This window comes from Schistocerca americana, chromosome 3, assembly GCF_021461395.2.
Source record: "Schistocerca americana isolate TAMUIC-IGC-003095 chromosome 3, iqSchAmer2.1, whole genome shotgun sequence".
Classification (NCBI taxonomy): Eukaryota; Metazoa; Arthropoda; class Insecta; order Orthoptera; family Acrididae; genus Schistocerca; species Schistocerca americana.
This window is the reverse complement of record NC_060121.1, coordinates 398,009,911-398,029,243: the sequence shown is the minus strand read 5'-3', so window position 1 is coordinate 398,029,243 and position 19,333 is coordinate 398,009,911.

Sequence of the window (19,333 nt, the reverse complement as noted above, 5' to 3'; positions counted from 1 at the left end):
GGGGTATCAATACAATATCGAGGTGAAGCCTCACAAAACCTACTGTCGAGCCTCATACTCCATTCCTTAGTCCAAGAAGGAAATAGTAGCTATCTCTTAGCAGATCCCCACTCAGGGAGAGTACGGGGACTGTATCCGCGTAAGGATGTGAAAATATTCCTACAGTAAATGACTAATAGTCCTATGTGTTATGTGTGAGAAACGTACACCATCCTTTTGAAAATGAATGAACATTAATGATGTGTGATCTGTAGAGATAATGTACTAGTGTAGAAGTATTTAGTTATAAGAATATGATTGACTTTCTCTTTTGCTTATGAATATTTGTGTTATCTTCTTTTTAATTAGTGTTAGCTTAAACATGCTATAAATGTCTGCACAGATAACCTGATTAGTGCAATTATTTGTAGTGTTAAATGGTGACAGAGATCAGTCAGGAGGAACATTTTAGTAGTGATTAGTTTGTGTACTGCATAATATTCTATATGTGTGTCAAACTTGAAATATTTCTTGGTACAATCTTTTCTATTTTATATATATATATATATATATATATATATATATATATATATATATATATATATATGTGTGTGTGTGTGTGTGTGTGTGTGTGTGTGTGTGTGTGTAGCTGTCAGATTGACAGATTCGAACCCAGAATAATATCAATAATATGAGACCCTGAGAACTTTATTTTCAAACCAGTGTTATCAAAGAGAATAATGCACCCAGTAGTGACCCGAGGGCACCATGGGAGGCAAACTTATTGCAAATTTAAGTAACGCAAAGTTACGCACAAAGAAGCTTCAATTGAAGCATGTGCAGATCCAATCAGTTAAAAGAGCTAGCCTGATACAGTCCAAGTCAATTTTAGCCTACAGAGACTACACTGTAGTTACGTAGGACCTTGCAAGTAAACTGAGACATAATTTCAAAGGAGTTATTGAACAATATGCCTTAATCCGGCTGGAATGCGCAAATAAAATCTACTCGAACATAAATATAGATGATTTTTGGGCAAACTAATACGAAATTTTAATATTTGTTACCATGTACGCAATTATCACACTCCTTGGTAAAGAGCGAACAAAGAAGTTACGAATGTGCTGTTACAAAAAAACTGCACAACGGACATTGTAACTGAAAAAAAACTTAAACAAAAGTGTAGTACTGTGTGGCAGAGAGAGACAGTGACTGTTAAACCTGCAGCAATACGTCACGAGGTTGTTTTGAACAAAGAATAAGAAACTGTATCATCGCCGTGTGTGCAAGTGGACAAGGAACTAGCACGACACGAACAGCGAGCCGATAACGGACGGTGGACCAAGTTAGTGTCAAACCATAACTCTTTGTGTGTCAAGGGACGCCAGGAAAGCGCATTGACTACAGAGATACATTCTGTCCTAAGGTGAAAACTTGCGTGTGATTAATGACAAGTCATGACATGGTGAAAAAATATTGTGTGCCCATAAAACGTGTTACTGTGACAACGAAACATTGTGCAAACCAGACTAGTGAAGGCCTACTGAATAATAACTGCCAATAACTGTGTGCGTTCTTTCCCACAGCAGGAAAAATGCCCATAAAGATAGTACACTGTTTGTGAACTTGTTGCATGTTTGCTGGAGCACTGCAAGAAGTCACACGGGCGAGCTGATATACAACGCGCATCCGGCTACCTCAGCCATGCAGCGGCCGCAGCAGCCCGTAGCAGACTTGACAGCCACACGCCTCTCCGCGCCGTAGCTGTCAAGACCGGGGGCGGTGACCTACACGGAGCCGACGCGCCGCGCCGAGCGCCGCTCAACAATAATCACTCCACACCGCTCACCAACTACAGCATTATTGACATATTCCAAAATATTTACACAAACTGCATAACATGTCAATGAACTCCATTTTTGATAAACATTGAACACTTATCATGTATACCCGTAAATTGGCGAGAGAAAATGAACACTAACAAGTGTAGGAGATGGATTTGTAACACGTAGGTAGTGGGAACATTATAAAAAGTGACATTGTGCTAAATGATTTAAAAAAAACTAAGTGATATATCCTAGGACAAGTGACCTTGCAGTATATCGCAAAATTAATAATAACGAGTTGTTAATCACACACAAAAAACTTTCGTTGAACTGTATGTGACTATGATATTATGTAACCGTTGATGACAAACTGCTAAATCAATTCAAAAGAATGACTGTTAAAGAGACAAGATTAATCATGAACCAACTGGGATGGCTGGGCTCCAGCACATTTTTGCCCAGGTTTCCTGTCTGCCTTCGCCCAAATGGGGGAGCCATGAACGTACATAACCCTGGGACTAATTAAAAGAGCCATTCCATAAAAAAAATACAGAATTGTAAAGAACGTTACTGCCACCATTGTGTCAAAGTATAGATCCTCTTTGCCAAATGCTGCCAGGGGGCAATGTAACGTTCCCTGGCAAACTCACACTATTAATAAACAAAAATTTAATTGTACCATATACGCTGCTATGAAGCAGTTTGTATATACTGTAATTATTTAACAAAAAATATTATTTAATTTTGTGTAAAAGACATTCTTTATTATTGTAATATTTTCTGTAGTAATACTCTCGATGTATTTATGATTGTAATATTTCTATACTCATAATGTAATTGCGAAATGTGTCAATATCTGCGATAACAAAAATGTAAAATTCAGCCACAGAGGAAAATAATGTTGTAAGATTACAAAGAGATGTTAATGGTCAGCAGTAATATAAAAACCACCACGTAGTGTGTATTCTTTGTCGTCTCCCGGTAGAGCTGAAAGTGAGAGCAAGCTGTGACGTAGCATTTTATGAACGGGTAGACTTCTTCTGTCTGTATCTAGATTTAGCCGCCATTAGAGGAGAAATTACAAACTATTGTAAGTTGAATTATTGTTGTGGTCTAAATACATTATAATTTATCAAAAGTGTGTATTATTAATGTAAATTAGCTTGCCCATGTCATCTATAATATTTCTTTAAACAATTTTCAGCGTTTTTAGCGGTGTTGCTGGGCTGTGCCGCGACCGAACGATTTGCAGCGGCGGCACATTTAAAAAATTGTTCCGCTAAGAAAAATTAACCAAACCCGTAAATCGGGAGCAGATAAAAATTAGCAGTGAATTAAGAAAATGTATTTTCTTTTACAGCGATCCTGAGACTGACGGAGTTATTTACTAGTTTCACATTTGTGCATTCATAGGCGGATAGTTAACGTTGGAATTTAACAATTTTGGTTCTTTCAAATAACTTAAATGTATAGTGAAGTGTGTTTTATCGATGATAATTAAACGTCGGCTTGGCAATATTTAGCCGTTTTCTGCTAATAGAGACAGTCTTGTGTTCCATAGCTAACGCCGGGAAAGAATTCAGTAAATATTAAAAAAAAAAACCACTGCATTTAGAAAATGTGTGCCGAGGCCGAGTTATATAAAGGATTTAATTCTCAACTAAATATTCTTAATCAGTTAATATGAATTCACATAATTTTAAACATACTTAATTCTGTGTAAATGAATTTTTATTACCACACGTAAATAAGAGGTCCTACAACAAAGTTCGTACGTACAGAAGGAAAGAAAAATAAAATAAAAAAATGTTATTTTTTAAAAAAAAGGGTAATTAGTTAATTACTTTATTATTTTTTTTATTTCATTAAAAAACCAACTGTAAATAAATTGACGCTACCAAAATGGACACTCTTGGGTAAACCTGCTTACCGAGTTCAAGTTCTTCTAAAAACGTCAAGACTCATTAAAATGTACGGTACCGGTATGTGACCGCATATTTGTGTGTTTCGTTCACGTGTCAACCCCAATTGAAATAAATCTCCTAACGTACAAAAAAGTAACTTGGCCGTACCGCAAAGTTAGTGTAAGTACAAATCAGGTAGCAAACACCGTTAGAAACTCCATGGGCCTGTTCGTCGATGAAGTGCTTGTATGTAGAGAAATCATAACGCTAAAAATGTGTAGCGAAATGCCGAAAGACCAGCAGAGGATTGACTCTTGATGCACTTATTAGCTGCAGATCCTTAAGATAAACGCATCTTATAAATTGCGCATAAACGGGCGAAATGACCTGTTATTGTATGATAAAATGATAGCCCACGTCTGGGAACAAGCTTGAAGAACAGTTTAAAATGTATCGATCATTTGAAACAAATCGCAGGAAAGGCAGATGCCAGAACAGGATTCGTTGGAACAATCCCTAGGAAAGACTAATTTATTATGTTTGACCGAAACGGAATATTCCTCGTGAGTCTGGTGCCAGTACTGGAAAGGTCTGATAGGGGAAATAGAGACGATCTAAAGAAGAGCAGAGCATGTCGTTACAGATTCGTTTAGTAAGCGCGAAAGCGTCAAGGAGATGTTCATCAACTCCAGCGGCACCCATTGGGCGGGAGGAACTGTGCCTCACGGTTTAGTATGCTGTTCATTTCCATGAGCTTACGTGCCTAGAAGAGTCAAACAATACGTTTCTTCCCCTACGAGCATTCCTTTAAAAGATTATGATAGTGAGCTGGAAGACATTTTTATCAGTGACTCGAGCAGGAAAGGGGGAAGTGAGTTGTACATAAATTACCCTCCCCAACGTAACATATTGTGATATGGGTATCTCATTTTGACTTTTGTGAGTTACCGATACCCACGTCGGAGATAGAGTAAATTACGTTACTGTTGAAGAATCAGTGGTTTTGTTGTGACTGAGTCTTTGCCTCTTCGTAGTCTGATACATTCTTAGCTGAAGTGTGGTAAGTGATGAACCTGTTCAGTAGTGCTGTGTTGGGTTGATTGTATCTGTTATATGAAGAATTTAAAAAAAAAAATTAAAAAATTATCTGCAGCACTGCGCAACTATTTTGTCGGAATGATTAGTTTCAGTTAGTTAACTTTGTTCACCTGTTCAGAGCTGAGAGAAAGACCACCTCCTCCATGAGTCATACATCAATAAATCAACTGATTAAGCAGCTTGGTTCTTACAGAAATTTTCTGTTAACGTTGTACTCCATTCAAACGATTGTTCGTTTGTTACGCATAGTACTGTTCACACCAATGTTGTGTCTTTTTGAAAACATACTTCATTTCAAATGATTTTTGGACGACATAGTTGTGAAGATGAAGCAGCGATTAGTATGATTATTCAATAACTCAAAAACGGTCTTAATCGAATTTATTATTGTTATTATACCCCCAACCCGTTTCAACCTGACGTACGGGTCATCTTCTGGGCGTTTACACTGTGAAATTATTGATATCCGTCAGAAAGACTCCATTATACAACAGATAAAATTACGTAAATTTAAAATATGTTACCCATTGGTCGACTGCTGGTGGTGTCACTCCTGTCTACATAACGGCAGGAAACTCTGCGAGACTAACCCTTCGTATAGGCTTAAAGAGCGTGCTGAGATCACGTGAACAGACGGCAACACCCCCAGCAGCGATCAACAGCATATTATACAATTTATTATGTAATTACTAGTCACCTTGGTTTAACATAAATTTAAATGACAGTAAATAACAGAAAACGGAACCATTCCATTTAAAAAGAGTTACAGTTATAGTGTTGGTTATAAAATAACAGCAAATGTTCCGTAGTCAACTCGTAAAATTATGTTATACACTCCTGGAAATGGAAAAAAGAACACACTGACACCGGTGTGTCAGACCCACCATACTTGCTCCGGACACTGCGAGAGGGCTGTACAAGCAATGATCACACGCACGGCACAGCGGACACAACAGGAACCGTGGTGTTGGCCGTCGAATGGCGCTAGCTGCGCAGCATTTGTGCACCGCCGCCGTCAGTGTCAGCCAGTTTGCCGTGGCATACGGAGCTCCATCGCACTCTTTAACACTGGTAGCATGCCGCGACAGCGTGGACGTGAACCGTATGTGCAGTTGACGGACTTTGAGCGAGGGCGTATAGTGGGCATGTGGGAGGCCGGGTGGACGTACCGCCAAATTGCTCAACACGTGGGGCGTGAGGTCTCCACAGTACATTGATGTTGTCGCCAGTGGTCGGCGGAAGGTGCACGTGCCCGTCGACCTGGGACCGGACCGCAGCGACGCACGGATGCACGCCAAGACCGTAGGATACTACGCAGTGCCGCAGGGGACCGCACCGCCACTTCCCAGCAAATTAGGGACACTGTTGCTCCTGGGGTATCGGCGAGGACCATTCGCAACCGTCTCCATGAAGCTGGGCTACGGTCCCGCACACCGTTAGGCCGTCTTCCGCTCACGCCCCAACATCATGCAGCCCGCCTCCAGTGGTGTCGCGACAGGCGTGAATGGAGGGACGAATGGAGACGTGTCGTCTTCAGCGATGAGAGTCGCTTCTGCCTTGGTGCCAATGATGGTTGTATGCGTGTTTGGCGCCGTGCAGGTGAGCAACACAATCAGGACTGCATACGACCGAGGCACACAGGGCCAACACCCGGCATCATGGTGTGGGGAGCGATCTCCTACACTGGCCGTACACCACTGGTGATCGTCGAGGGGACACTGAATAGTGCACGGTACATCCAAACCGTCATCGAACCCATCGTTCTACCATTCCTAGACCGGCAAGGGAACTTGCTGTTCCAACAGGACAATGCACGTCCGCATGTATCCCGTGCCACCCAACGTGCTCTAGAAGGTGTAAGTCAACTACCCTGGCCAGCAAGATCTCCGGATCTGTCCCCCATTGAGCATGTTTGGGACTGGATGAAGCGTCGTCTCACGCGGTCTGCACGTCCAGCACGAACGCTGGTCCAACTGAGTCGCCAGGTGGAAATGGCATGGCAAGCCGTTCCACAGGACTACATCCAGCATCTCTACGATCGTCTCCATGGGAGAATAGCAGCCTGCATTTCTGCGAAAGGTGGATATACACTGTACTAGTGCCGACATTGTGCATGCTCTGTTGCCTGTGTCTATGTGCCTGTGGTTCTGTCAGTGTGATCATGTGATGTATCTGACCCCAGGAATGTGTCAATAAAGTTTCCCCTTCCTGGGACAATGAATTCACGGTGTTCTTATTTCAATTTCCAGGAGTGTATTATGCGCCATAATATAAAGTAAAACAATTTGTGACACACAAAAACTGATGTCATCTTGTGTTATATCTATTCGTACATTCACGTAGAAAACATTTGTGTCAATTTACTAATACGGCTAATATGGAAGGACTAAAAAGCCCTCTACTCCTTGTGGTGAGGACGCCGTTGCCATGGATTATAAAGCGTATATCAGGCGCCCTCTAGTCTGTGTAGCGACGACGCTGTCGTCATGGTAGCAGCTGGTGTGTCCGTATGGTGTTATCTTTGCTCGGGCCACGGCGTCAGTTGCCGTGATAGCGGCATATCATGGCTCTTCATCCACAGAGAAGTTGTCACTTATTTGAGGTTATGGAAATATCGACGATCAAGGATAACCTAAAACATCTAAAGATAAGATAAAAGTTTACAACACGTTTGTAGTACCCATTAAAGGAATTAAAGTATTAAAATAATAAAAGGAAAAGTAGTATCATTGTGTATAAATAATATTTTCGAATAGCTCGAACAATTTTCATTCAGCATCACTCTCGGATTCCGTTTATTATGAATAAAAATTTCCAGGCTCTCTAGAATATCCATCATAGGTCCTTTTTGGGTTACATGCAGTATCTTCAGATTTTCCCTTATATTGATTTGTGCATGTTTTTCCATATCTAAATGCTGTCCGAAGAGTGATTTATTACGTGCTGTTCCAGTAGTATGTTCTTTAAATCTGGCATTTCAGATGGTTGACTTGGAATTTCATTTCCCTATACCACAGTTCAAAGAAGCTTTATCACTACGCGTTACCACTTCGAACTGTGTATTATGCAACAATTTGAGAATAGAAGTATAGCTTAGCCGCTGCATGCCTCCTGTTTGCTGTTATGTTTCAGAGAAATCTGCAACGATCTTGTCAAGAGACGACGTAAGTGATTACAGGTAGATAATTTTTTTATTTAAGTTGCGTTTTTAATATAAAGGCAAGTTGTATTCAGAATAGTTACAGTACAGTTCAAAATAAGTTGTTTTCTGTCAAAGGTTAGCCTATGAACTTAAGATGGACAACAATTTATAGGTATGTAATTTTCTTAATATGGAGACTTTCTAAAGAGTGGGAGGTAAATTTGGGCTATACTTTGTACAGAACCAAACAGCAGCGAACTTACAACATAAATGCAAAACTTAAAAGAAAATTGTACATTCTTTTGAAACTTAGAACGCGTCGTGTCGTCTGGGGCAGAAGCCCCAGTTTCTGTGTTGTTTGGCTTGTAACTATAACCTCAGCATCGTCACTGTAAGGTTTCTTGCTTTTATGTAAGTGTCAACGTAATTAAAATATTAACAGAAAATTTTTCTCTCTCTTTAATCGACTACGAATATAGTTTTCATGATGTATATCAGGCCCATCTTAAGGCCAAAACACTTTGTAAGTCCGCCATGTGTACAACAGTAACAGTCATCAACGAGAGTTAGAATTCCCTGCCAGACGTATGACAGAAGTGACGCAATAGACTCCAAGAGGCATCGAAATTTCTAGGAAGCCATTCGGGCCTACGGGCGCTCAATAGTCTCCCACCACTCTCGGAGTTTGGCTCAAGATACGAACACCTTTCTCGCTACCCGTTGCAGGTGCGCTTACTTGCATTACATGAAAGTGAACTCAGAGATTACGTAGGCATCATGTCCCTAACGCATTCCGCAAACCGTTAGAATACAATGTGAGTCTGCCAGAGTTTCAGAACTGCGCGGTCTCCACTACACAGTGAAAAATTTGTTCTGGAAACAGTCCCACCTCCCCCCTTGCCTATGGCTAATCTAATCCTCCGCAATATACTTGCTTTCGAGGCATCAGAACTGTTAAGTCTGGAACACAGAAGAAAGGTGCTGTAGAAAGTGGATGTATTAAGGTGGTCGTGAGAAATGCCTTGATGACTCAGTCGGTAAGAGAATTACTCGCGAAAGATAAGGTTACAGGTTCGGGTCCTGGTCACACAGTTTCAAAACAGCGCACGTTCCACTGCAGATTGAAATATTCATCTTGGAAATATCCTAACACAATTAAAGAACAGTGAAATGGTATGACCACAGAATATAAAGGGGCTATCTTTGCACAGCTGGCGAACAAGCCTGTGCACAGTGCATTCCGGGAGGTCACTCGCAGGGGAAACACAATGGAAGACGTATAGTTCGTGGATCCGGGTCGTCACTCGTAACAGCCTATATATAGGGTGACAGTTGTTGAACTATATGAAGAAAAGTATATTAGTTACAAACTACGGCGTGCACACACTTTATTCGACATGTAAACGTCACTACAGGTATTCGGAATTAGGTTATGACGTGTTAGATACGCCTGCCATCATTGGCGATGATGTGGCGCAGACGAATAGCGATATTCTGCATGACCCGCTGAAGTGCCGGAACAATCGATGCTGTCGATGACCTCCCGAAGGGCTGTTTTCAGCTCAGCAATGATTTCTGGGTTATTGTTATACAACTTGTCTCTACGGAAGCGCATGTGCTCAGGTTCGGAGAATATGGTGGCCAATCGAGGCCCGTGCCAGTGGCTTCTGAGTACCCCAGAGCCAGAATGCGATCCCCAAAGTGCTCCTCCGAATCAAAGTAGTCACGGCATGCCAAGTTGGAAGGACACGGGAAAAACTCAGTGACTATACAGACTCGGAATGCCCCTATAAGAGGCAGCACAATATGATTACTATCAATTGTGCTATATAGCGCCTCCTGCTGGTCCTGTGTTTTCTTGCGCAAAAGATTCTCTGTAATCATGAATTGGTTAAAAAAAATGGTTCAAATGGCTCTGAGCACTATGAGACTTAACAGCTGTGGTCAACAGTCCCCTAGAACTTAGAACTACTTAAACCTAACTAACCTAAAGAAATCACACACATCCATGCCCGAGGCAGGATTCGAACCTGCGACCGTAGCAGTCGCGCGGTTCCGGACTGCGCGCCTAGAACCGCGAGACAACCGCGGCCGGCATGAATTGGTAATGGTGTTACTGCAGCTGAATATTCATTGTAACATCGAACAGAAATTCCGTCAGGGTTTGGTGTCATGGTCACCGAGGAAGCTTCGTTTGTGTATATCGTCAAAAAATACCGGGACTGAAGGATCCTGATAAGTTAATACCTTTTTAAAGGAGGAATACAACACGTCAGCTTTCCATGTGTTGTATTCGGTTTAAACCCTACTCAACCAACAAAGATTGAACTGGAACGTTGGCCTTCCTCCATGATTTAACCTACGAGGGTCTAAGTTTTTTTTAGTTTTTTCACTAAGATTTCACTGTACTGCTTCTGCTTCATGTTATGTACACTCTACTTGCTGGAGTGAGTTGAGATAATCTGTTGCGAATGCTCCAGCAGTTAATATTTTTTCATGTTTATCAACGTATTCATTCATCAGTTCTAATAATTGATTTACCTCTTGTTTCCACTAGCGTAAGTTATCACCATGTGCATTTCTCATGTACTCTGCCGTTCCATGCGTACTACGGTTATGCTGTTCAGTGGAAGTGTACTTAAGCGTTTTTGGCAATAGTTATGCTAAATGAAAATATGCTCAAAGTGAAGTGATTAGGCTTCAAAAGCCAGTTTCATTTTGAATAAAAGCTTTTTGCATGTTGGGCAGCGCATTGTGAAACCGACGTTTCGACTGCCTTGATCCTCTTCTAGCCGACTCGATGGCTATTCAAACGTGCTAAAATTATTATTTTTTTCCAAGTCTGCTTAGTATCAAAGGAATGGAAGTTAAACCTAAGCTTTTGAATCAGTATTTTAAATATGGATTCAGTACTGTCTTTTACTAATTCGTCGCTCCCAGAAGATCTACGTGTCAATGGAATCGCATCCTCAAGAGTTGCGTAAGTTAATAAAATCTTGCGCACGACTGCAGTTTGACGCACTTTTTTTTCTATTGCACATGTACAAAGACAATGTTACCGTCCAATTGAAACGTCTCTGCTGACGATAGATTCAGCCCTCAGAGCAAAGTTCAATATGTCTCAAACAGGAAGAACTTCTGCAATGAAAGCCATATCGGCGTGGAAGTCATTAGAGACGAATATAACTCAAGGGTTAAACCACAGTTAAAAGCGCGTTGTATATAGCCTTCTAGTCAGTTAGTACAGGATTTCCAGGATATAGGTATACACAAACAAATGTTTATAATGAAATAATTGGAAAGAATACGAAATCGACAGAGATACTCTCCAAGACCTCACTTTTTCAAGAACAGTGCTGAACGGCATGGTGCATGCGCATAAATGTTTACTGTGCAGCAGGTAGATGTACTCCTGACAGTCAATGTGAGGATAACACAACGAAAGGTACAGTGTGTGCTATAGTTAGCAGAGCTAAGATCCGTAACAAGTTTTCCTGATTTTTAGATCAGAAGACAATGGAACGTGGGTCTTCCCACACGTAAATCCGTTTGTCATCAGAAGTCTTCGAGAAACGGGAAGTTTCAATTCAAATGCAGGAAAACATCTTACAACGCATTTGAATGAAGAGACCATGGAACGCATGCGCGAAGCATTCGCTAAAATTCACGTACGGCGGGAGGACGACGGTTCAATCCCGTCTCCGGCCATCCTGATTTAGGTTTTCCGTGATTTCCCTAAATCGTTTCAGGCGAATGCCGAGATGGTTCCTTTGAATGGGCACGGCCGATTTCCTTCCCAATCCTTCCCTAACCCGAGCTTGCGCTCCGTCTCTAATGACCTCGTTGTCGACGGAACGTTAAACACTATCCACCACCACCACCCAAATACGGTCTTTAGACAAGCTAGTGGGGAACTAGCCTCCCACGTTCGAAGGTGCACGGCATTGGGCGCAAACGCTCCGCTTGCGTGCTTACAAACTCCAAATTTTGATTGACATAAAGCCTGAGGACACCGCAGACGGCATGAATTTGAAGTCGAAATGTTGCATCGCATACACGAAGACAACGGCTACATCAATGCAATGCTGTTCAGTGATGAATCTACCATCCACGTCTGCTGCAAAGTTAACCGACATAACGATCGAATATGGGGAAGTTGGACTCCAGGAGAAGTGACTGTTTAGGGGAGGGACACACCGAACCTTATTGTACGGTTGCGATCACATAAGCATGGTGTGAGTAGTTACTTCTTTTATGGAGGCTACAGTGACAGGGCTCAACTTTTGCGGAATGTTGGGGAACTATGCAGTTCCACAGACGTCTCCGACTTCATTTTCAGCAGAGTAGTCCCCCACCCGACAGTCATACAGATATTACTACATTTCTCCACGAGATGTTTCCTGATTTTTAGATCAGAAGCAGCGGAGGGGAAGAGTTGAAATTTATGGTCCCCTCCGTCGCCCGATCTACCTCCTCTAGTTTTCAGTGCATGGGGTTTTATGAAGCACAGTGTTTACAAAAATGGTTCAAATGGCTCTAAGCACTATGGGACTTAACATCTGAGGTCACCATTCCCCTAGACTTAGAACTACTTAAACCTAACTAACCTAAGGACATCACACACATCCATGCCCAAGCCCGGATTCGAACCTGCGACTGTAGCAGCTGCGCGGTTCCGGACTGAAGTGCCTCAAACTGCTCGGCCACAGCGGCCGGCGACAGTGTTTGCAGAAGAAAGGTTGGAGGTTTGTTACATTTGAGAGAACGGATCTACGCCACAGTAGAGACCATAACACCAATCAAGCTTATGAACATGTGGCAAGAAGTGGATTACCGTTTCGAAATCTGCTCACGTTGAACTGCACAAAAGTGCATAAATGTGTTTCAGCTACTGCGTACTTGTTGGAAAAATAAAGTTATAGATCCCAAAAAGTACTGAAACAACTGTTTTTGTATACCTCTATACTGGGTACCCCGTACTTACTTTACGGCTGATATAGAAACCAGGAATCCTGTTTCCACGCCACAACCTCAGCGTGGAACAATAGTCTGCAACGCCAAACATCTACTCGTAACAAGACATCAACCGGAGCAACGCACGTAGCAACTCTCTGAGTTCCTCACACAACTAACATGTCGACTCTGACAGTAGTGAAAATAAATCCTAACGCGATAATCGCAAACTCAAAACTTTTCAAGCTGCTGCGTACGCACGAGAGATCTGTCTACTGGACTGTTCAGAGGGAAGATATGCAAATAAATAAATGCCAGTAATGGCTTCCTTTCAAGCTCACAGACACATTTCGACATTTTTTTCCTCCATCCTGACAATAGGAGAATTCGTTTTCGGTTTTTTGTGAGCCCTTCCGCCGCAGGGTCCGCATCCTGCCAACTGTGAATACGATAGCGTATCGACCGCGGCGAGCTCTAAATATTCCAGCTGCCGCCGCCGCCGCCGCCGACGCTGCCGCCGCCGGCATGTCCGTACGTGCGCCGTGGCGCGCACGGCGAGCGTCGCTGTTTAGGCGCACGAGTATATGACGGTGGTGGCGGCGGCGGCGGCGGCGGCGGCGGCGGCGGCAGCGCGAGGCAGCCGGAAAACCACACACACGCTGCCACTGTGCGTGATTGACGTGACGTCACTTCCAACACGCGAAGGTTTCGTCGCCGCTTCCGTCGCCAGGCAGCCACCAGTTGCGCAGTGATGTTAACGAACCAAACAAATACGTAGAAAGTACAAAAGTAATTGGTTTACGTTAATATTTAACACACGGTATTTACCTAAGAAATGAAATGTAACAGATGATTTTCGAACATATATTGTGCTCAAACATTACAAATTACCTCGAAGAAAACGATCTATTGAGACACAGTCATCACCGATTTAGAAAACATCGTTCATGTGAAACACAACTAGCTCTTTACTCGCATGAAGTGTTGAGTGCTATTGACAAGGCGTTTCAAATTGATTCCGTATTTCTGGATTTCCGGAAGGCTTTTGATTACCACACAAGCGGCTTGTAGTGAAATTGTCGTCTCAGGTATGTGATTGGATTCGTGGTTTCCTGTCAGAGAGGTGACAGTTCGTAGCAATTGATGGAAAGTCATCGAGTAAAACAGAAGTGATTTCTGGGGTTCCCAAAGGTAGTGTTGTAGGCGCTTTGCTGTTCCTTATCTATATAAACGATTTGGGAGACAATCTGAGCAGCCGTCTTAGGTTGTTTGCGGATGACGCTGTCATTGATCGACTAATAAAGTCATCGGAAGAGCAAAACAAACTGTAGAACAATTTAGCAAAGATATCTGTAAGGTGCCAAAATTGGCAATTGACCCTAAACAACGACCAGTGTGAGGTCATCCATATGAGTGCTAAAAGGAATCCATTACACGATAAACCAGTCGTATGTGAAGGTCGTAAATATAACTAAATACCTGGGAATTACAATTACGAACAACTTTAACTGGAAGGAGGGCATAGAAATTGTTGTGGGGAAGGAAAACCCATGACTGCGTTTTATTGGCGGGACACATAGAAAATGTAAGAGATCTACTCAGGAGACTGCCTACATACACTTGTCCGTCCTCTTTTAGAGATAGAATTGACGGAGTACATCGAAAAACTTCACTGAAGGGCAGCACGTTTTGTATTATTGCGAAATATGGGAGAGAGTGTCATAGAAATGATACAGGATTTGGGATGGAGATCATTAAAACAAAGGTGTTTTTCGTTGCGGCGGAAGCTGCTCATGAAATTCCGATCACCAACTTTCTCCTCCGAATGCAAAGATATATTTTTGACGCCGACCTACAATTGAAGAAACAATCACCATGATAAAATAAGGGTAATCAGAGTTGGTACGGAAAGATACAGGTGTTCGATCTTTAGGCGTTCTATACGTGATCGGAATAATAGAGAATTGCGAACGTGGTTCGATGAACCCTCTGTCAAACACTTAAATGTGATTTGCATACTATCAATGTAGATGTAGTTTAAGACGTCATGTCTCCAGAACTATGATAGGTAGATGGTTCTTAACTCCACACAGTGATTGTTACCTGACAGTAAGTGGTATTTGTACCACGTGTGGTTGACATCGCCCAGTGGTTTAGACGGAGATGTTTAACATACACACATTTTTGTAGGATGTATGGATACTGTACGAGATATCTAGAATTTCTTTTGGTTCAAGATTTTATGTGTTTTAAGATCTTGCGCCACGTTTTCTAATGCGACCTAATATTGTGTGTGATATCGTCCTGGAAGAAATTACTTGATATTTTACTAAAATATTTTCTAAATGAATTAAATTTCCTTTCCATCACTTTTTTGCGCATAGTATCATTTTGCAGTTTCCAGACTTACACTCAACATAGAATGTATTTTGCTGTCAGCAAATACAATTCTTTCCATCCGAAATTCGTTCTACGAATTATTTCAACCTATTCGCCAATCACAATGATCGGTGCGTACCGCCTTTCTGCGCACAGCTCTTCACAAAAGAAGATAAGCGATGCGGAAGACGGAGTTGACAGAAATGTAGTTCATAATTTTCATATAAAGTGTCACAATAAATGAATTGTCCTTATTTTTCGCCTTGTATTTGTGAATTGTACTAAGCGGCTCGGTACACAATAACCATTGTACTCGCCTACACATTTTTCAAGTAAATGTAGGTGTTTGCTACAACTGAACTGGTTCACTATTTGCTCTGCCCGTTCTAAAACGTAGCACAAAACAAATATTTCCTGTTCCAGGTCATATTTTCCAAATACGTATTGCAATCGGATCACATTACTTCAAAAAATCATGGGCCCAAAAATTATATGAGACAGGGCATTTGATTTTAGGATACAGTTCGGAATTACTTCTTGTAGGTAATCTGATTTTCAGTAATAGACAAGGAGCTTACACGCTATGGAGAATTTTTTAATAGCTGATTTTCGAAACATTTGCGTGCGCGCGCGTGCGCACACATACACCCACCCACCCACCCTCCCACCCACCCACCCACCCACCCACACACACACACACACACACACACACACACACCACAAGCCACTACAGAATACGTATTGAAGGTCATTCATTTCGTGTGCGAAGCAAGGGAAAATTACTCTCTATTTGCCTCATTTAGCTCCCTACTTTCTCTTCCGTTAGTATCATGAATCGTAGCGAGATCTACGATGGTGGCAGCTGAAATGTGACAGAGCTATCCTCGCATATCGGTTCTAATGTATCCAACGAGGCGATACGGAAACTAAGCCGACTAGCTTCTCTGTTCCCTGGGGGTGCCTGTGGCAGTCTCGGCTGTGCTATACCTAACTGTTACTATCCTAGAGTTATGTATCTGAACTTGTTCTATCTCCGGTCATACCTACTTGTTGTGGAGTCCCAATCACACACAATTAGCCGCACTAGTATTAAATTCATGGTTTTACTTACTTTTGGTGCTGATGACCTGGCACTGCAGCAACGTAGGCTGCGGAGTAACAGTAGGTAGGAGATGTGAAAATGTAATATTTTAGCAGTGATATCGTTTATTAATAACACTGTTACTGGAATGAAAGAAAGGTTCAGGAGTAGAATTGAAAATCAACGTGAAAGAATACCAGTGATATGATTCACTGATGACATTGGCATCCTGAGTGAAAGTGAAGAAGAATTTACATGATCTGCTGAACGGAATGAATACCCTTATGAGTACAGAATATGGACTCAGAGTAGATCGAAGAAAGATGAAAGTAATGAGAGGTATGAGAAATGTGAACAACGAAAAACTTATCAGGATTGATGGTCACGAATTAGATGAAGTTCAGGAAATCTGCTAACTAGGCAGCAAAATAACTCAACGATCGGAGCAAGGAGGACATCGACAGCGGACTAACACTGGCAAAATGGGCATTCGTGACCAAGAGAAGTCTAGCAGTATCAAACATAGGCCTTAAATTAAGGAAGTAATTTCTGAGACTGTACGTTTGGAGCAGAGCATAGTACGGAAGTGAAACATGTGCTATAGGAAAACCGGAACAGAAGAAAATCTAAGCATTTGTCATGTGGTGCTAGAGACGAATGTTGGAAATTAGGTAGACTGGTAAGATAAGGAATAAGGAGGTTCTGCGCAGAATCGGAGAGGAAAGGATATGTTGGAAACAAAGACAAGGAGACGGTTCAAAAATGGCTCTGAGCTCTATGGGACTTAACTTCTGAGGTCATCAGTCCCCTAGAACTTAGAACGACTTAAACCTAACTAACCTAAGGACATCACACACATCCATGCCCGACGCAGGATTCGAACCTGCGACTGTAGCGGTCACGCGGTTCCAGACTGTAGCGTCTAGAACCGCTCGGCCACTCCGGCCGGCCAAGGAGAAGGGACAGGATGATGGGACATCTGTCAAGACATAAAGAAATGACTTTCGTGGTACTAGAGGGAGTAGTAAAGGGCAAAAACTGTCGGGGAAGACAGAGTTTGGAATCATCCAGCAAATAATTGAGATCGTAGGTTGCAAGTACTACTCTAAAATAAGAGGTTGGCACAGGAGAGAAATTCGTGGCGGACCGGATCAAACCAGACAGAAGAGCGATGACTCAAAAAAAAAAAAGAAAAAGAAAAAGAAAACTAAACTATTAACTAGAATTCCTTTAAAACAATTATTTTAATAAAGAGCAATAATACAAACAACGTACTGGTTAAGAACTCCCAAACAATACAGAAATATTCAGTAATAATAATTCCCAAAACAATGCAAAAAATGCAGTAATATTAATTTCCAAAACAACAATACAAAAATATTTAGTGCGAGGAATAGCATTACTAATAGTTCACTAATAGTGGAACCAAATCACCCTGCACGTTTACTAGAAGTGTCTCATTTCATGAGTTCAAACTCAATTCTGATCGAATCTTTTAATCAGAGAATAATCAACAGGTTAACACTAAAACCCTGGCGTAAGAGGCATAATAATATTAAAATTAAAACATAAATTACACAAAATGAAAACAAGACAATCAGCCAGGTACAACATAATGCTGACCTAAGCCAAAATTCTACATAAATTCAAAATCTTCCTTGCATACACATATGTCAACTGCCAATATGAATAGTATCAGACCGTGAGAATACGATAAACACTTAAAATGCCTGAATCTCAATTCTGAAACGCATCGTCATATGAATCTCAAAACTAGAGAACAATGTCTTAGTGGCAGAAACACGAATCGGCCTTAAGGTCTTCCCACAAACAGTAACAGTGAGACGGGACAAAGAAGGCAAGGTCAATGTGCTACAGATATTGTATTTGCAATCGCCTGTGGGGTGATAGTGGGCAGTCAGCCAAATAATTCCAAAATAGAAGAAGCATACAATTTAATCAGTCCACCGTGGTCGACCACGAATTCCAGCTAACTGCACACTGCAATGCTAGAATGGTTCCTTGAGCAATCCTGTCGGCAGGGTACATACCCCTAATCAGAAACACATCCATGCATTCTCGGCACAGACTTCCTGGGCACCAGTAAACACCCTCCGGCTGTGTTTGTCTCCGGTCTGTCGGTGTCCACAACCCAACAGCCGGCAGGCCTACGTTTCCAGAATGGGCTGTACCGCTATTCCCCAACAGACTGACATTCCGTCACTCCATCCTCCAGCGTCCTCCTGGCAATGCCAGTAAGCAACTGCGGTCTTGGCGCCACATGCTGAGTCGGTACGGAAATCATGGCATAATATACAGGATATAACGGGTATAAGTGCATATATTTCTATTGGTGACTGCGGACTGTGTCTGAACAATATTACCACAGAATTTACGTCATCTGCGGACTAAGAATTATAGCTACATTACTGGCCATTAAAATTGCTACACCACGAAGATGACGTGCAACAGAGGCGAAATTTAACCGACAGGAAGAAGATTCTGTGATATGCAAATGATTAGCCTTTCAGATTATTCAAACAAGGTTGGCGCCGGTGGCGACACCAATAACGTGCTGACATGAGGAAAGTTCCCAACCGATTTCTCATACACAAATAGCAGTTGACCGGCGTTGCCTGGTGAAACGTTGTTGTGATGCCTCGTGTAAGGACGAGAAATGCGTACCATCACGTTTCCGACTTTGATAAAGGTCGGATTGTAGCCTATCGCGATTGCGGTTTTGCGGTTTATCGTATCGCGACATTGCTGCTCTCGTTGGTCGAGATCCAAAGACTGTTAGCAGAATATGGAATCGGTGGGTTCAGGAGGGTAATACGGAACGCCGTGATGGATCCCAACGCCCACGTATCACTAGCAGTCGAGATGACAGGCATCTTATCAGCATGGCTGTAACGGTTAGTGCAGCCACATCTCGATCCCTGAGTCAACAGATGGGGACGTTTGCAAGACC